Source organism: Solenopsis invicta, chromosome 4 (assembly GCF_016802725.1).
Source record: "Solenopsis invicta isolate M01_SB chromosome 4, UNIL_Sinv_3.0, whole genome shotgun sequence".
In the NCBI taxonomy this organism is placed as follows: Eukaryota; Metazoa; Arthropoda; class Insecta; order Hymenoptera; family Formicidae; genus Solenopsis; species Solenopsis invicta.
In genome coordinates, this window is record NC_052667.1 from 1,976,775 (window position 1) to 1,995,606 (window position 18,832).

The following is an 18,832-nucleotide window of genomic DNA, read 5'->3' on the forward strand; positions in this document are numbered from 1 at the left end:
CTTTTGTGGTGATCGAACAAGAGCCAGTCTTGCGGATGGCGTTCGTCAAGGCTTCTCTCCATCGGATAACTGGTACGGCGTCTCTCACCTGACAGGTTAAAGGAGGAGTTCGTGTGGCATAAGCCATAGCAGAGGGAAGTGACAGGCGGTGTATAATATTCGGAACTAGGCTCCGGGGTATAGACCCCGGTCGTAGCAACTAAGTATCCCTTGGGGAGACGTAATCCGGGATAAGCCATGATTTGTTTGCTTGTCGTTAGCATCGCTGGCATTTGCTAATCACCGGACATTGTTCGGTAATGGATCTTCAACGCTCCTCCCTCGCCTGATAGACGGCCGATTCCTTGAAACTTTTCAACCTCGCTCGCTATCGGCCGACAGGTCTTTTGACGACTTAACTGATTCCGTTGACACTTTTCGATGAGCCGAAATGACGCTGCACCTTTATACGGTACAAAAAGAACGGTGTACGTATAAACGAACAATTGAACTCAATAATGTACGCGTCTCTCAAAATTTTCCGATGAACGGCGGCGGTTTTATTCCTTCAAATGCTGAGTTGTCAGACGCGTTCGTGCCTCTTATTTATTATTATTATAAGTAGCATACTAATTTGTTTATTAAATTTCTTTTGTCACAAATATATTTGGGATTTATTTGACGTTTCGATTGATATTAACGTTGAACTTGGACAATTTTCCCTTCCCTCAAGGAAACCTTGATTAAGGCAGCTTTTAATCATCAATAAAACTTAAGGAGATGGCCATAAAAGTGTGCGCCGATCTTGAGTCAACCTGACGGTTTTAAGCACGACGACGGGATGATACCATCACGGTGGTGCGCTCTCCGGGCCCGATATTACGTCCGATAAAGTCGACGGAGCAAAGCGTACGAGTCGGCTGTCACGCAACGTCGTATTCACGTCGCCGTGCAGGACGTTTCGTGCGAACTGGAACGAGCGCTCGCCGCGGCGTGATATTGCCGGGACGTCGTTTTCCAGCTCGTCGGCCCGCTCACACGACATATCGGCATAAGTATTTCAACCCTGCGGCGGGCGCGCGGGGTCCCTCTAAGCTCCACAATTTACGAGCGGGTAGAAACGAAGCGCACAGAAATGCACACACGCGCCGCCGGCGTGTCTGTCTCCGGGACATCCGTTTTACTAAAGCGGGCACGAAACGAACGATCGGACGAGCCGAGTCGCGCCGCGCCACGCCGCGAGCGTCCCGACGTAGATACGAGAGAGAGGTGTTGCGGTCCCGTGTACGGAGTTTCGTATATACGAGTCAAGATGCCGTGATGCCCGCCGCCGAACGACGACGATGAGGAGAGGACGAGGACGACGACGACGACGACGATCGTGCCCGTTGGTGGTGGCGCGGTGATGCGGCGCGGCGCGGCGCAGCACGGCGCGGCCCGCCCGCCGCTTCTCTAGCCGCGGCGCGGTATTATTTATCACGACCGCCGCAGGCGCGCAAGGCGGCAACTTTGTGCCGACCCGGCCGCTTGCAGCCAGAATCGCGATACAGCCGGCCAGATATCATTTTATTATACCTGCGGAGTAGCGCGGAGGGTAGTTTATCAGCAGCCGAGCGAGCCCCGCGCGTTTCTCTCTCACTCTCTCTCTCTCTCTCTCTCTCTCTCTCCTCATCTACTCGACTCGCCGTTTTCTCCTTCTCTTCGTCTCTCCTTCTCTCCGTCGCCCCTTTCACTTCTCCACTAGTCTCTCTCTAGACCTCTTTGTTTCTCTTCTCTCTTCGGTTACTGCCGTCTCGTTTTCACCACTCCGCTCCGCTCCGCGCCACGCCGAGCCCGGCCGCGCCACGCCGCGCCAGGGAATAATATAGTGCTGGCGGGTTCTAACGGCGGTAATGTATGGCCGACATTCCGGGCAAAAGGGGGGGCAAACCAGCCCAGAGGACGCCAAGGGTGAACAGGCCGAGCCACTCTGTCACGCAGTTTTCACTGAGCGTCTCTTCTGCTTCCTCTACCGCCTCCTCCTTTTCTCCCGTGTCGAGAGATTACCGCCTCCGATAATTACGACGTTTGCACCCACCGGGGCCGATTTGTCTTCCAGGTTTGCGGAGGGGCCGCCGCGCGGCTTCGATGTCGAGCGTCACGCTCGCAAACGTTCACGGCTGTTGCTCTCCGCCCTTTTGGCACCCAATGTTGCCGCGATTATAAGAACGAGGCACGAACAAGATATACGGTTCTATCGCGCTTTAATCGATCGGAAGGCACGATCTCATTCTTTCGTATTATTTATCAGAAAAATGATTCATTATCAAAATATGCATGAAACTTAATAAAATGCGGTATCGAGTCTCTCACAAATCTTAAACGAATATTTACTCGAGATAAGCGCGTGTTTGTGGCGAAGGTATAGTTTTCGAGAAAAAAATTCAAAACGATGCGAGATAAATAACATATACTATTTCATTCCGTTTTATTTTGGGTACGCAATCTGCCGATGAGACGAGTCCTCCATATGATAGCCGGAGAGCAAGCCGCATGCATATTGCAACCTGATAGAAGTTACTTTTTACGCATCGTGAATATTCCATAGAGATAAGAGGACGGTGACCGATGTGAAAGCCGCGACTTTCCGTGGATGCGGCCATTAAAATTAATTAAAAGAAAACGACGCGTTTGCACTTAAGTCAAAATCAATAATGAGCTCGCGTAATGGAAATCAAAGTGTAATACGGGCGCAGCGCGCTCGCCTCGTGCAGAGCGGAGCGTACAAAAACACGTTAATTTAAATACTTATCTACACCTTGCACACCGGTCTTCAGCTTCAATCTCGCAATGTAATTAATTTCATAATATTCCTTGACTTTGCCTCGCTTAATTGCTCACAATTAGCTGGGAAACGGCGGTCCTGGCCGTAGTGCGGAGAAAGAGACGGTAAGGCGGCGTGACGCAAAGAGAAACGGACATCTCCAAGAGGAGCAAAGAGAAAAGAGCAGCGGCGGAGAGAAAGAGGTAGAAAGAGAAAAGGGGCGAACGAGCCGCGTAGGCGCAAAGCAGTTAGCAGTCTCTCGGATTCCGTTAAGCGTTTAGTGGTAGAACTAATTACCGCTTGAGTTTCAAGGATACGCTCGGCGTGAAGCGGACGCGATTGATACCGCGGCGCGCGGCGCGCGGCACTCCACGCTCGCGTACACTTGACGCGCCGCTGTATCGCTCTTCTTCCGCTATTCTCGCGGAGTCGTTCTCGTATGGAAATCGCCCACCGTTCCTCTCGGAACGCCGGGTGCCGGCAGAGAGCCTGGGATTCCGGTAGCTTACTTTCGCCGGAAAAAAAGGAGTCCGGCGAGAAATCCGACTGCATGGCGGGGCGGGGGGAGAGAAAGGAGGAGAATCTCCCGCATGCAGACGCACTTACGGCGGGGCCGTGCTCGTAATTAAACTGACGCGAATGGGGCTAATAAATTCGTGCGAGGGCATAAAACGGGTCTTGTAACTCTATCGAGGTAATTGCAGCGACCACGCCTCGCCGCCGCGGGGCCGCACGGCCGTGGTTCTCTTACACCTTTTCGCATACCGCATGGACTCTGCCGATAGCGCACGACTGCGGCCTCCTCTCCATCGTCGTAATATCACCGCCGCCGGGTTGTAACTCGTCAAGGCGTCACGTCACGGCGGCGGCGGCGGCGGCGGCGGCGGCGGCGGCGGCGCGAGGACGAGGAACGGGAACAAACAATTAACGAGCCGGCCGCCGTTAACCCGTAACGTGTCTATTCAATGCAAACGACGTACTAATGAAAGATAAATCTTGCGCCGCGGCCGTCGAGACGCGCGCAAAGAGCCCGTACATTACCGCGCGCGATATATCTCTCGTGTACATCTCGCGCGGGACAATGTTCCGCGCGCTTTTTGCGTCCCGCCGCGTCTCGCCTGCGGTTTTTACACGCGTTTCTCCTCGGGGTAGTCGGGTTAGATAACGGCTGGTTTTGTAGCGCGAAACGCGAGCGTTTTGCCGGAAGAAAGGTTTATTACGTTTATGTTTTTAACAGGATGTTTTAGCAGCTGTACGACAACCCACGTTTCCTTTCCCATCCATCCCTTCCTTCCGAAGAAATCGAACATCGCAATTTTTTGTGAATAGCGAACACTCGCTTCTGTAAAGTGCATAGCGCGCCGTGCAGCACGAAAATACCCTGCATTAGATACACGTGGATATCCATAGTTATATGCAATCGGTATCTGATGTTACCTTCGTTTGTTTGCGCGACGCGCCGCGTGCCAAGACAAATGGAAAAATCGTTCATTCATATTCAGCGTTGTCGGCAAACATTGTCGTGGATGACTCGGCCCGCGAGTCGAGTGGGTAAGTGTGTACCCACCTTAAGACTCGAGAAGCTAACCGGTTCAGCCAGAGGCAAGATGGCCGCTGTGAAAGTAGAAGGGTAAAGAAGAAGAGGGCAAGTCAGTCGAGCTAGGAGGTAAGGCAAGCAAGGCAGGCAGGCAGGCAGGCAGGCAGGCAGGCAGGCAGGCAGGCAGGCAGGTAGGTAGGTAGGTAGGTAGGTAGGTAGATAGGTAGGTAGGTAGGTAGGTAGGCAGGCAGGAGGCAGGCAGACCGGCGAGCAGGCAGGGTGGGCACAGAGCGATCATAACTCAGGTGGCCGCGGACAAGCAGCGCTTGTTCCGTGCATTTGGAACACGGAACACACACGAGCACGCCGAGAGACCACGAACTCGTGGACACACTCGTATTCTCTTTCTCGGTCTCGCCCTGTGCTTTTCCGTCTTTCTTCCGTCGCGTTTTTCCCTTCTTGTCGCGCTCACGAGCATGTGCATACACATCGTCTCTCTTGCTGTGTCCCTCCCTCTCTTTTTCTCTCTCATTTCCTTTCCCTCTTTTTCACGCACGCTTTTGCGCTGGAGCGTTTGTTGGACGGTTCGTGGCGTGGACGGTGGCAGCCGCGGCACGCCAACACAATCCGTGGATCTCTGTCGCGTATACTCGCGCGTAAAAGTTACACCTGGCCACGGCCAAGAAAGGTGCAACAGGGTGTTTTGTAATTCATCTAATTTTTTAAGCAACGTCAGTTTTCTTTCACAATTTCCACTTAACGATGAATGAGACATAGTGTCTGATAAACATCTACTTTATTATAATTACGACTCTTAAGCTCTCGTTCTTGACACGAATCTATTAATACTGCAAAGTGGAAAAATATCTTTCTGGGAAAGTCCTAACATCGCACGATGTATAATGCCATTAAATTTATCAAAGAAAATTCTCTGTCGCTTTCAATCCCAGAACAACTTCATCATTCGAGGATGAACGAAACAGGCAAGAGGAGCGGGTGTGAACGAGGCTTTACCGCCGACGACGGAGTGTGTAACTTTTGCCGACGACTGTACTGAGGGAGCTTACACCGTCGGCCGAAGAAGAACCGGCTACGTGGTCGCCAGCTCGTGTCCGTCCATCCGTCGCGCTACAAATGAAGACTTTAAATAATTTAGTCGCCGGCTGTAAATCCCGTCGGGAAGCGACGTTAATCGATACACGCCGCCGTGCGCCGCTCCGTTATACGGTCCGGGAACATTTATGAATGCGCGCTATGAATCACGAGATAATAATATTGCGCGCGCGAGCGCGAGCGTGTGTGCACGCGAGGGCTCTTCGAGTACCGCGAGCGCGCGGCCATGTCGTTAAATATAGTCGCGCCTTAATGCCCGCGCCGGGCATTGTGCGAGGGAGCTCGTTACCGCGATTATATTTTTTCGCGTGCTCGGCGAACGTCGTAACTGTCCCAGCTTTGTTTTTTACGACGTTCGGGAAACACTTTGTCCGCGACCGCGAAGCGGCTGTCATCGGTAGCACCGCGCTTCCACCGAGAATCCGCCGTTTTGCCGCGGTCGGCGAGTTTGGGTTTTCGGTCAGTGGAGGCGGAGGAGGAAGAGCGTGAAAATTTACGCGATCCCGAAATGGAAACCGCGCGCCGCCGCTGAATTATTCCTCTACGCGGAATATCGGGTGCGGAATACTTCTGCCCCGTGACGTGCCGGAGCAAGTGCCGTTCATGTTCCTCGGAACGTGTACTCCGGAGTCGGTTGACACTCACTGACTCGCTGATTGCGTTAAGTGTTAAATATTGACGCGCGCGGACCGTATCGCGTTTCGCTGTCTCGCAGAAGGTCAGGGAACTCAATCGCGATTATTCTGCTAGCACTGTAAAGAGTGAATCGCGTTTTCCAGGTTGAAATTTGCGTCGTGAAAATGTGAGTACAGGAGCGTTTCTATTAATTGCAATCGACCCAAGGCACTTAACCATTTCAAAAAATTTTACAGTATGTCACATGTTTTGGACAATTTGGACACTCCGTTAACTATGAAACTCTATTGTACCGAAGCAGGTTCAATCGCGAGTCGAAACATGTCTACAGTTCTCTTGGAGGAAAATAAATTATTTAACTACACACGGTGTCGGTTCACAGAGGTATTTCTCCTTCCCAAGGTGATTTATTTCGCGAGAGCTTTTACACATCTACATTGTTAATTTAATGATTTAATATAGATAATTCATCGCTTATTTCTATTCACCCATAATCCCTTCCATTGAGTTTTTTGCATCTGTTCCACGAACGTGTTTCATACGCGCGTCTGTTGATTTTCGCCGCGCGTATTATAATTCGTAATGGTATTACGATCTTTATACCGGAGCCGAAGTCGTTTTCGGGCAGACACGGAGGATCGATTTATCGGCCGGGAACGACGCTAATAAATTACGGTAATAGCATTAAGATAGATCGACGGCCAGGCGCGTAGGCGTGGAGACGCGCGGCGCGGCGCGGCGGCCGACAATATTTTAGCCAGCAGTAGCTTTATGACCAGAGGTTACGAGCCAGGAAGAGCCATAACGCCTCGTATCTTCCCTGCCCTCGCCGCCCCCTTCGGCGTTCCTTGCATTTGCGGGAAAGCTCGGCACGGGTGCCAATTCCTAGGAGCGTATCGGACCATAAACTGGAAACGTGATGTATGTTACCTTCTGCCCTGCAACCCCTTTCCCCCTTTCTCGCGGCACCACCCTCTTTCATCCCGGCCGTTCGTCCGATTCCGTCCACACTCTCGTGCAAAACATGTCCGTACCCGGCGTTACTCTCGTTACTCTCAATACGTGCCGGCGCGAAATTCGTTGCACCTCGCTGACAAAGCGTCCCTCCCTCCCTCTACTACCTGTCCCCGTCGGGTTGGCGTGAATTTTTCTCGTTCGCCGCAACGAAAACGCGACGGGAGCACGGAAAACACCCGCGACGGCTTGGAAAGAATCGAGAGGCGACGAGATTAAAATTTTCCACGCGCTCGTTTTTTCGGTGTCGGTTCGATCGCGCTTGATAAATATTGTGACATCATCGGTATACCGTAGATACCGAAAATTGAATCGTTTCGCGACGCGTCGCGCCGCGTCGCGCCGCGTCGAGGAGAAAGCGGAGAGAGCGTTTGCGCGGGTTTTTCTACTTCCGGTTCTCGCGGGCCGGTCGGAGGACGCGTCGCGGAGGACGAGACCACGGTGCGCGAGGATACATGCACGGACGTGCATTCAATTAGGGAATATTATTCCCAGCCGAGTAACGACGAGGCTCGTTATTGTCGCGCGCGTTGCCGCGATTCTTGTCTCGATATCGGCGATAAGTGGGACACCGGGCGCGCAGAAAATGGCACGCCAATATGAATAAATTAAACTATCCCGTCGGGTTGTATATCGTATAAGCACGAGTCGTAACACTCAGAGGCACGGTAATGAGAGTAAATCACGGATTTATCGTCGCTCGTCGGAGATTATACGGTAAACACGTACGCGGTTTATCGTCGGTAACTGCGCCATGCCATCGTGAACGAGCGCGCGCGCACGTGACGGCCCATATTTTTCGTCACCTAAATGCCGAAGGGGGAAGTTTCAACACCGATATAATATTACTGTCCTATTCACTCTCGGCGACCTTTCCTGATGCAGACCTGTCCTCTCTCTCTCTCTCTCTCTCTCTTTCTCTCTCTTCGCCGCGTATGTGCCGCTTGTCCAGTGGCGTAGCCACCGCAGCTGGTCATTTTACAAGTGAGTTTAACACGTTGATATTTGCGGAACAATATTTGTCGTTTTCGCGCGGACAGATTTCGTGCGAATCACCGATTTATTGTCCTTTCAAGTTCGCCTGCGTTATGGAGTTTTTAAATAAAATTCAGGAGATATTCTAGGCTACGTGATGGTATTTTTTATCATCCATCGAATGATAAAAAATACCATCATAATCTATAAAAATCAATAAATGTTTCTATAAAAGTTGCATATTAATAACGCTTCAACACTTTTCTATAAAAAAAAATTCTTGACATGCCTTTTTTCCGAACTCAGCAGAGTAGAATAATCCTCTTAAGAACGAACCGCTTTCAGAAAGAAGAATCTCGCAGTTTGATATATTTCTTTATAATCTCTCTATTCTTTATAATTCTGTATAAATTATTAGTCGGTTTAACTATTATAATAAATAGTGATCCGATTCCTTAGATCGTGCACGTAACCTGAGCATCATAACGAATGTGATAACGGCTTTTGGTAATGAGCGAACTTTTATGCAGCATTGTACAACATAATCTCGAAAGGCGATACACGCTTTATCATTTCGGAAAGAAATTTATGAAACAACTTGGATCCCAAACGGGCACTTTCCCCGAAATTACGGCACTGCCGTTGTCGGGGTCCTTCCTATTCACGACGGTCGTACGTACACGCCTATGGACTTGGATGTGGCTATAAATTAGGTTTTATGAGGGAGATAAAATGCGCGTTATTATCTAAACGGCGACGCCTTTACAGAGATCGTGGCCCACGCTATTCTTTGACCGCGTACGTGTGCGTGAGAGGGTGAGAGTATATGCGTGCGTGCATGCGTGAGTGCGCGCGTACGTGTCCGCAGCGCGGAAAGGCATTCACCCTCGAATACGTCGTCTACGACGATCCCTTCGTAATACGCATAGATTGACTGTCAAGTCCAGGGAATGAATAGGAAATTGGATGGGAAGAACGATAGCTCGACACCGGGAGATAATCTTTATCGCGTAATGTTTCCATATTTTCGCGCCGAATTTCTCCGCTCGTTAGAAAGGAGCATCCACGTCGGTTATATCCGTCACTAGAATTTGAGCCAAGTATTCGAGCGTTTTAGAATTCTTTACGTTCTCGTTTAGTCTAACGTTTATCTTCGTTACGAGAGATAGATGTGTTTAGCCGTGTAATCTTATATTTATTTCTCAAATAAAAGTTATAATGAAAAGAGAAAAACAAAATAAAAATAAAAGATATAGATATTCAAATGCAGCGTGGTAAACTATGAAAATTGGAATGACAGTGAAAACATTAATCACATCGTATATGTATTAAGGCGTCGTATTTCTTAGTTCTCATACATCAACCGATTTTAATGGTTGTAAGGATTCACATACGAAGATTTGTTGTTTCAGTGGCATGGTTAGTTTAAGTCTATCATTAATTTCACTATGACAAGTACCGCAGGAAATTTATTACCTGGCGTTCCTTTGTAAGCGCGGATGTTTTTCTACGTAACGATGAAACCCCCGAGCACGATTATTTATAAACCATGATTAAACTCTCTTTCCATGCCAAAGTCGTACGAAAAAGCTTGAAACATTAAACAGTCCACGTGCATGTTCACAGAGTCACGGACAACGCTTCTGTCAGTCACTTTTTCCTCGATACATAATTTACTCGGACTCTTTAGTTTAGATGCACACAAACTAGGTGTCCACGTGTCGTTTATATTGAATGACGCGAGGAATGTATGTCGATATAACATCGTCATGATACTACAGATTAATATTCGATCGTGGTACCGCGGTAGATGGGATGGGCGCTTACTGGATATAATCCTGAAAGACGAAACGTGCGACTTACGAGCGCGTGGCGACGTCCGCTATAATTTATAACGCCGGGGCCCCGCAACAAGAGCAGCCAGAAATGACCACCCAGTGGCAGGGTAAAGGATGTTCAGTCATAACATCTGATGAAGCGAAACATTAACGAGGCGATATATCAGTCGGCTCTTATAGACGCAAGCGTGGGCGGTATCTCGGGCATCGCTCAGAGGAACGAGCACGAAATGAAATGTGAAAGAAGTAATTCCATAGGACTATCGGTTCTCTTCATCGTAGCGACATGTGACATTTCTTACGTTACTTCGCGGTCGCTCGCAAGGAATAATCGTCCAAATTATCGAATTTTTTTCTGTCACGGTTTTACTTTTATCAATATACTAATGATATAATTGCTACAAATATTACGATATTTTTGCAAGTTAATTTTTCTGTTATACAACGACAACTCTCCGATCAGATTTTAAAACAGGAAGTTGACAAGTTTCAGCGAGACAGTTTCGTGCCGTGCTATTCCGGAAGAAATGCAAGTTGTTCTATAATGGTAAAAGGAGGCAGAGGCACTTTGCACGTACGCAGTGAGCAGTTTCCATCGGGCCCTGCTATATCATGCATGTATATTCATCCTTAGGGATTATCCCACCATTCGAGCTGGAATAAAAATGGTATAACCATTTCGCAGGATACTATTCCGGAAGGACAAATAAACGAATACATGGATATTTAAAACGCGCCAAGGCACTATTCCGCACGCAGTGAAACGTTTTACCGGAATAATTTTCAGCAATCGGCAATCGACTCTGGTATTTTTCCTGTAAATTACAACTGTTGGACAGTCGAGTCGCAATTTGGCGATACCGGTTCGATGATAAACAGTCACCTATCGACAGAATTCTACCGCGACCGTTCGCTGTCCGATGCATTATTCGTCGCGGTATTTCGCAACGAAAGGAATCTTAACGCGCGCCTGTTGCCCGCTCCGATTCCGTTGACAGAAGAAGCCGGTCTTGAGTCGGCGATTATAAATAATCGCGTTGCTTGCACGGTCGGCGCCATAAGTCGGCGTAGAAAAATACGAGCGGCCGCCGCGGCAGCAGCAATGGGAAGGAACACCATTACTCATTGGTTTAAATTCAGCTTCGAACAGCTAATGAGTTCGGCATACCGCTGACAGTCATACCCAGTATATCTTTCTCGACAATCTCCCGAATATATCACGATTACGCGATGAAGGTAATTAATATTTGTGATTAATATCGTAATTTTAATACATGTTGTTAATATCTATGTTGCATACATTAGACCGTAAAACTTTTACTAAGAGAAAATTACACAAAGTTTCTTAGAGATATACCTTATTAATTGACTTAATAACCGTACGTTTAAATCTTTTTTGTCCAACATAATTTTTTTTTACTGTTCTAGACTTTGAAAAAATCGGGAAAAATTCAGAGTTACATTACCTAATAATTTTTTAATAAATGTTAAAACTTTTATTTAATAAAAATTGAAATTTAAATAGCGAAATTTTTTTTAATGAAACTTTTTTGCTCGTACCAAAAAAAATTTACAATTAAATTGCAGACGAAGGGTTAATAAATGTAATAAAAATTTAGGGATAAACTTGAGTAAAACAAAAAAAAAAAACATCGAGACAAGACAATGCGTTTTCTTAGAGCAGTAATTTTTGCACGAACGTATTCTTTCTATTGGAGCAAGAGTTGACAATGTGAATAATGACGATCGAATAGATTGTCAGCGAGAGGGCAAATTGCAATTGCGGAATCGCAAGTTCGCAAGGTACAAAGCGCATAACTCGTCAATCTCTCGTGCGGTTTTAAAGATCCCGGCGTTTGGAGCGTACCGAATAAAGGGGGACGGTAAATCTGTCGGGGAAGATATGAGCAGTCACGGCGGCAGCACTGTGCAGCCGCCCATTATTCATTGGCTTAAGCCGAGCACCGAACAGCTAATGAGGCCGGCATACCGGCGTGTCCGCGGCGATCATAGCCGGTGGACAGGCATAATAATCCGGCAGAGATTGCCGATCGGCGAAACGTCTGTCGGCGTGGCACGGTAGCCGCAGATGGAGCCCCTCGATATGACCAGCGAGAGTGCGCGGCGGGGTGACGGGAGTGAGAGACCATTCCTGGAAGCCGTTAACTACGTCGTCGCGTCCTGACGCGTGTACCGATCCGTGTACGCGCTGCCGATTAAGGCCGCCACACGTCAGTCTGATCGATCGCCGAGAAACGGACCGCGATCTATTCTGCCGTTCCGCGGGGCCAAACTGCCGCGCCGAGTCTCGCCGATTACGGCGGGATGTGCGATCGCGCGCGAATCGCTTATCTCTTTCTCTCGTTCTTTGCTTTTCTCCCTCGTTGCTATCGTTTTATACCTGTCAAAGACCCTCTGCCCGCGGAAAGACGATAGAACGGGCTTGACTACGAGTTCTCCCGTAACTCCGTTGATTTAGAAATAATAACGCGAACGTCTCTTGGAATTTTGTCACGATATTTACGATGTAGGAAGTTGGGATTTTCTCTCTCTCTCTTTCTCTCTCTTTCTCGAACGTCAAATGCGTTATCAAGTCTGTGTAGCCCTAACCGGTAGGCAGCACATCTATGGATGTGTCTACGCGCTCGCTATAGTTAGGCAGCGATAACCATACGTCAGCCTCGAGTTAGGGTCGGCTCGGAAGGTGAAATACGTGTCACGATCAATCGTCGTGAAATTGCAGTTTTCTAAATTTTTTCCGGGGCCATCATGGCGAGAATATACGACCGGCGATCTCGGAACGTGGTGGTGAAAGGGATAAGACGTGTGTGGCAGGCGCACTTTACGACCGTGTTTCCCATCGAGCACCCTAGGCGAGCGAGAGCTAGCGCGCAAACATATCTCTCCTAAGATGAGTTCGGGCGATCATTTTCGCTCTCTGTGTGCATCCTGCTGTTGCGCGAGACGTCTGCCATTTCATCTGTCAGGAAGGCAGTCTTCGGTTTTGTACACATAGACTCGCATCATTATGGCATTCTATATCCAGTGAGCAAAATAACGCGTAATGGAGCGTCTCAAGAGCTTTTCCCGTTCGTTTCCTCACCGAGAATGCACCTGTCGACGAACTGCGATATACGAGTATTTCTCCCGGTTGCTTCTCTCGGTCGAAATTTCGATCGTGTGTTTACAACGCGGCGAATCGGGAACGCGGCAATGGAACAGTGTCAAATTTTACCGTCGCGTCGCGGAGGGGGATTAGCGTATAGCGTAATCGATGTCTTCGCCGTTTACGATACGATCGCGTAATACATTATTGCTTCGTTACTCACGTCCGTTCACATGCCGCGCCGCGCGCCGTCACGTTGTCACAAAGGGCAAGTGCGATAAATGATATAAAACGGCACTACATATGTTCTACTACACTGCATATTTCATTCGCTTCTTACACGACCCGACATATCGATCGCCTCGCGAGATACGTTGAGTTACTTGTGCAAAAGTCGTTTCAGTTTCTCGCGCTGTAAATCGGAGAGGGTATATCTCAATCTTCGCAAAAAGTACAGAGCGATATAACTATTCGTTACGGTATAACCTTTTGCAAGGTGCTGTATAAGATAACATAAAATATGCGTATCCTAAATCTCCCGTATGTGTGTATGCGATCATATTTTACTGTCTCTTTTTAGCCACAAAATTATCGGCGATTATAACATGCATGATATATGAGAGCGGTACGGCAAGTTACGGTTTTTGTAAACAAAGGTATGGTGTAACAAATTCGTTACGCGTGTAACCTTTTTATACGCTATACAACATAAAACATGTATCTGAAATGTGTATGCTCATCGTATTTTACTGGTTCTTTTTTTATTGGTGATTACATATAACATTCAATGGCAGTCCAACAATAACTATCGGTTGCCTGTGAAATTTTTAGATATTCTAGCGAACCTTGCGCCGACTTTTATTCTCAATTCGTTACGCAACCTTTTATGATATGCTGTACAACATAGGATGAAACATGTATCTCAAATTGTATGTGCTCATCGTATTTTACTGTTTCTTTTCAATCGGTGATTACATATAACATATGATGTCAGTACAACAATAAACTATCGGTTGCCTGTGAAATTCTCAGATTTCCTAGCAAACTTTGCCGACTTTTATTCATTTTTCGTTCGGCTACAAAAGCTCTCGAAATTAGCAACGGCTATCGGAGGATTCAGGGAAAAGGACACGAGGAAGTAAATCTCATTGTGCTCTTGTATATCGTGGTCATTAGTCATGACCTTTGTACGAATGAATGAGAAGATTAACTGGTAGGCGTTTAGCGTGGGCGGGCAGCTGAGGATCGTCCCTCGACGTTCACGAGCACCTGGAGAGTCCAACATCCAACGCCGCTGGCTGGTGGAATTACAGTGGAAATGAGAGAAGCAGAGAGCGGAAAAGCGCGGAGGGATGCTAGGACACCCCCGGTGCGGTCTCCTAATGAGAACCACCGCGGGACATTCGTCTTTCATGCCGGACACGTTGACACATTTCTACCTCTCGGCAGGAATGGAACAAGACGCACAACCGACCCAAGAGCATCTGCCACGCGACGTAGTCTCGTCCGTTTCCGAAATGAGCGCTTTAACCAGTTGACGGCGTAATATCCCGGAGCAACATTCGCCCGTTCTATTTGGTAATTTATATGTTTCCTTCTCACGTCCGGTGCGTTGTCAGAAATAGATTCCGCTGATCTTTGACGGGTCACAGGACAGCGTGTCTAGTCACGATGAATTGGATGAATATTGAAAATTTAATCGCATTCCACCCGCGACTCTCTTTCTCTTTCTCTCTCTCTTCCGTTCCATGCGGATCGTATAATCGCGGTTTAAATTAAAACTTCAAGAACGTTCCAAGGATACACGTGTGCTGCGATACACGCGAAGCACTTAAGCACTCAGCGTCTTACGATCGTCGTTTGACCGTTACTTGCTAAGTAGGCGAAACTCGAAAGATCACATTGTTATTGCAGGCATGGCACGAGCTTCGAGCATCGCCGATGAAAGACGATGGGGCTACGTTGGGCTATTCCGGGCACAAGTCCGACTGGCGCGACGGAACATAATTTCTCTTTATTAGATACAGCGTGTCGTTCCCGGGGTGGATAAAAGCGGAGAAATAAAGCCAAAATTCTTTTGATATCGGAGGGTATCGGGATCGGGAGATAGGCGCGGGACAAAAGGGGTACATTTCCTCGGTGAAATGCCGTCTCACCCTTGGACTAAACTGGCGAGCAGTATTAGCCGGCGGCATCTTGATATCATCCGGCGAACTTGCCAACTCCTTTATACAGACATTTATTTCCTGGCGTATCTGTTACAGCCAAGTGGCGGTCTCGCAGATTGCGCTACTTTGCTCCGTGCCGACTCATTCTATTTCTCTCTCCTCCCCTCATTTCCGAAGGACTTGGAGAAATCGGGGAAAACATAATCGTAAGTCATTCGTTATGGTCACGAAATAGCAATTACCTCGCTCGTATGAAGATAATACGTACTTGGAAATGGACGTACGAGTTATATTTGAATCGTTTACGAGAGTGTCCGTTAAATAGTACTATACGCGATTCTCTTTTAGACAAGACGGAATTGTTAAATAATAATTCGTGTGCACTTTCGCCATCGAAGACATACGGTGCTCAGTGCTCGATGAGACGCGGACGTCGCACATCGGTGACTATTTGTAATTACAGTCTCATATCCTGACCCAGATATTCGATTCGAAGCGTTTTCAGCAAGACGGGAGAGCAGCTAGCCGTACATCGTCCTAAAGCGGCCTCTAGCTCCTCTGGCGACCTCTCCGGCTTTATGCCAGCGAGAACAGCCAACTATACGCCACGCAAGAAAACACAAACTTTATACGTTACGGCGAAACTACCGCATCGAGGGGGAGGGGGGAGGGGAACAAAAGACCCGCGCGGAGACATTACGGAAGAGGAAAATACGTGGTGGCTAGCTGCTACAGGGGGCTCGTAAAGAGGGAACGTGGAGCGCCAGTATAGCGTCGAGGACAACGTTTATACGCGAACGCCTTTCTCGCCACTTTTTTCCCTCAAATTGTTTCGTCGCGGCTTAATCTCTGTGTTACCACGCTAGCCAAGCGTTTTTACGAAAATAAGATTGTAAAATACGCGTATGCAAACAGTATATGTACGTGATGGATAAGTTAGAAAAGCGCTATTGGGTATAAATCAAAGATTTTAGTTTCTCGTCGACTTGTGCTTTTTTTTTTCTCTGTTCCATTCTAATCGACGCGGCGACAAACGTGGCGGAAGCCGAGTCGTCCGTCCGCGTGTCACCGCGATTCCCGGCCACCTGTCCCCGATGAACTTCCCTTCGGCGCATCCTGTACACGTGTAGAATGTATTCTGTTGCCCTGCTGCGGGTAACAGAGTATTTGTTAATGCCCGTGCGCGATCAGCGTGCGGCCTCCGTGCAAACATGTCAACTTGTCGCGCCGCAGTGACTCCGCACGCGGACAGGGACAGTCGGGCTGCTCGGTCACTGTTGCATGTCACGACGTTGTTGCTATTTAGCCTTCCATCACTCCTGTCTTTTATGCCACTCACGTGACACGAGCATTACCGATTCTTGTGGAAGCCGCTTTCCGCGCCACTGACAGGCATGTTTTATACCGTATACGCCCGCCGTGTGACCTGGGCAAATTGGATTTTTCTATCGCAACCAAAGCGAACGATTTTAAGCGAAACGATTCAAGCATCACGTAGCTGTAAAACGTTTAATAATGTTGACTCTTTCCTCTTTGCTACTTTTCACCAATCGTTGTCTCAAAATATTAATTAATTTATTATAAACAGTAAAAAAAAAGAAAATCTTAATCTCCCCTTATTTAAAATTTATTGATGATCAATATAGAATCTATTAACTTTTTCACGAATGTCATGATTGAATTTTTACGAGCGTGTTTCATTACTATTCTGTCTTGGAATGACCCATAATTCATATAATCTGTCTTTTGTGTTGGCTCAAAGGAAAGTTCCGAGGACACTTACAGCATAAATAATGATATTTCCCCTGTCCGTATTCAAGCGTCGCACCCCAACCAATAAGCAACGCCTCCCTATCACCGAAAATGACTGACAAGCACTCCGTCAGCATCATATTTCCTAAACATAACGAGATTAGGTCGCATTGTGACGGCACTCGAAGCTAATTTACATTCTAATCCGTACACTATTTCCGCCCTATCTTCGAGTCTGTCTGTCGCATTCACCAATGGTATTTTCATTCCCGACAAGCGTATGCATCTCGAATATTTTTCAATAATGACCTCCGAGGAACGATTTTCGGGGTATTTACATAAACTGATATTATCTCAGCCGAATGTATAACAGACTGTACAGAAGATATAATTTAAATGATAAAGAGTGCGAGATTTGGAATGAGGGACTGGCTACTCGAACGATTGCCAAGAAATGTAAATGTATGCTGAAAATTTATGTGTGCATGACGCTTGTGGAACCCGGTAATGCAGCTCTTTCGCAAGAATGTCTGCACGTTGACAAGGCATCGTGCGAAAGAAGAGAGAGAACGGACTATCAAACGAAAGACCGTGTCAGATGGAATTAGACACGGTTCGGCGGATTAACCGTTTGGCTCGACGCGCCGTTAGAGGATAACAATTTAGAGTAAGCAGAAGTAGATTGACGGTGGCAGCGTTTGCGAAATGTTCGCGCCAGCCGTCATCCCGTATCATATAATCTTGGTAATTATCTCGCTAAAGTTACTCGCGTCATTCAAAGGTGATAAATTCAACTCGCCTTCACGTATATATCTGCGTCTACGTTTCGTAATTGATTAATTGCAAAAAATATGTGGCGTTTATTTGAATAAAAATAATGAACTTACTTTTATTTAACTTAACATTTGTAATGTTACAATATACATAACTTAATCTTTCTTACAATTATTTATCGAATATCTGAAGAAATCGTCATGCTACTTTATATATATTTTATTATATACATGTACGATTATTTATTTATAGGAAAAATAAATAAACGAAATAAACGTGGTTTGTAGTAATCGTTTTAATTTTATTTTAGTGAATCTTTACCGCCGTTTCTTCCTTCTCCCTTTATCTCCATGACTTTTGATAGGTATAGTTAATAATTTTACATTTGAGCGCACTAGATATCGCTGTGGACGTAGTAAAGTCACGCAGTTGGCTCTCATTGTGCGCGGATATACGAGGCAGGCAGGGGACACACGAATATCAATGTAAAGCGGGCGAATCCGGGGCTAGGAGCAATCTCGGCAGTGGATCGACCAGCGGATGACAGGTATCGACCTGGATCAACATCATTTTCCTGTGAAGTGCCACCAGCTCTATCCTGTCCCTCTTCTTCTACGTTCCTGTCTCATTCACTCGCGCATCTCTACATAGTCTATAACCCAGGGCGTGTGCGTGTAAGCTTGCACGACAGGCGAGAGAGAGAGAGTGAGAGAGAAAGAGAGGCTGACGAGAGGGACGAAAGGCAGGGGGGAAGGGGGAGGAAGGGAGAGAATTATTAGCTGGCTACTCTACTCCACTACCTACCGTGTTTCTTGATTACTATCGGCGCAGCTGCGCCCACAATTTGTGTTTCCCGTCAACCGTGCGTAAGAGAGCCGTCCGTCAACGTCGTGCCCATAACGATGCCATAGTCTGATGCTGAGACGCCGCTGATAACCCGATACAGACACGTATCTGTCATAAGGCGTTCCTTTCCTAATGTATTCTTTTGTCTACCGATACCTATATCGCGAGAAGCAGGCTATACGAGCTTTAATAGTCCATCCGTATAAACGGAGGTGGAGACGTTTACGACGGTCAGTGGACAAGCGTTAACAGGCGTGCATATAATATATATGCATATACATAGAGACAGAA

The 18,832-nt window shown here is 47.4% G+C and overlaps 1 long non-coding RNA gene across 1 annotated transcript; it reads left to right on the forward strand.

Annotated features, from left to right (window-relative positions):
• The first annotated feature begins 4,542 nt into the window (after nt 1-4,542).
• On the forward strand, nt 4,543-17,985 carry LOC113003587. Its single transcript, XR_003268575.2, has 2 exons — nt 4,543-6,234; nt 6,305-17,985. It is a non-coding gene; the product is annotated as an uncharacterized LOC113003587 (long non-coding RNA).
• The last annotated feature ends 847 nt before the right edge of the window (nt 17,986-18,832 follow it).